Source organism: Aplysia californica, unplaced genomic scaffold (genome assembly GCF_000002075.1).
Source record: "Aplysia californica isolate F4 #8 unplaced genomic scaffold, AplCal3.0 scaffold00064, whole genome shotgun sequence".
Lineage (NCBI taxonomy): Eukaryota > Metazoa > Mollusca > Gastropoda > Aplysiida > Aplysiidae > Aplysia > Aplysia californica.
This window is the reverse complement of record NW_004797334.1, coordinates 1305864-1307230: the sequence shown is the minus strand read 5'-3', so window position 1 is coordinate 1307230 and position 1367 is coordinate 1305864.

Here is a 1367-nt window from a genome sequence, read left to right as displayed (position 1 = left end):
CCCCCACCCACCTTCCACATTGTACTTCCTCCTAATTTTTGTGGTGCAGTCAATGGCAACATTTTCTCCACCTACATTAATGGACTTCCTCGTCTACGTTTTCTTGAGAATTATTGCGTATTGTGGTCTGGTGTAGTATATAGGTAGAGAACAGTTTGTATTTAATTATTAGAAGGAGTTGGGGTTAATGCATTGCCTTCAAACATGTTTTATTCTTAGGGGGCGTCTTTTGTACTTTCGTGTTTTAGATTTTTCCGCTTTTTCTTAAAGCCATATATTAATGTTTTACTAATTTGTGCTCAGTTATTCATTTCCGCTATTTATTTTAATAGCAGAGACGAAAAAAATAGAATCACAGAGCGATATTATGTGAGAGAACTCTTGGTGATAGTTTATTGTTTGACAATAAAAATGCTATAACTCGAGTCTTCCGTGTTTATTTAGAATTTATTTATTTCATGTTTTCCGCTCAACACCAAGCTATGAATAAATGGGGAGGGGTGGGGGTTCGTAAATAGAGAAAAATAAAAGGTTTTAGTAGGTTTGGACGGGAATAAAGTCTGTAATGCCACTCCATATACGAGGGAATCAGACGTTGGATCTAACATTCGAGGACGTACACAAAACAACAACCGTTGTATCGGCACTGAACAAGTTCAAAATTAAACTGTGAGCCTAACCTGTTCAGCTTGTTGGAAAAATCCTTAGATAAAAATAAGTACGGTCTTTTTTTTTTTTTTACATCCTTCAATAAAAAGCGTTGAGTCACGCCATGGGTGTAAATTCTGATGATCTCACTGCTTTTTTTTGAAGATCTTTAGGCAAAGTTAAAAAGACTTCAAAGACGGCAAGACAAGATTCTTAGACATGTAGACAGTCCTTTTTCTTTCCTAGAAAGTAAACGCACGCGCAGCATATTCCACAAGGTAAGGATACCCTCTCCTACCCCCCCCCCCTCTCTCTTTCTCTCTCTCTCTCCCCCTCTCCTTAACCTTATTACCCTGCTCTCTAAACCTTTGAGTTTTGGGCTTGAGTTTGAGTAAATAGGGGCACATCGAAACAACAACGGTCACAGAGTGCAGGGAAAAAGCAAGACCGATAGACAGAAACAACGGAGGGAAAGGAAAGTAGAGGTGGGCAAAATCCGGATAAATATCCGGATCATCGCATAACCGTCAATAAGACATTATCCGAATTCGAATTCAGACTCTTTAACTTTTTTGTCCTGACCCGTTTGCCGAAGTGGGTGCACCCATTTGTTGAAGTGATGTTAGTCCGTTTGCCGAAGTGGGTGCACCCATTTGTTGAAGTGATGTTAGTCCGTTTGCCGAAGTGGGTGCACCCATTTGTTGAAGTGATGTTAGTCC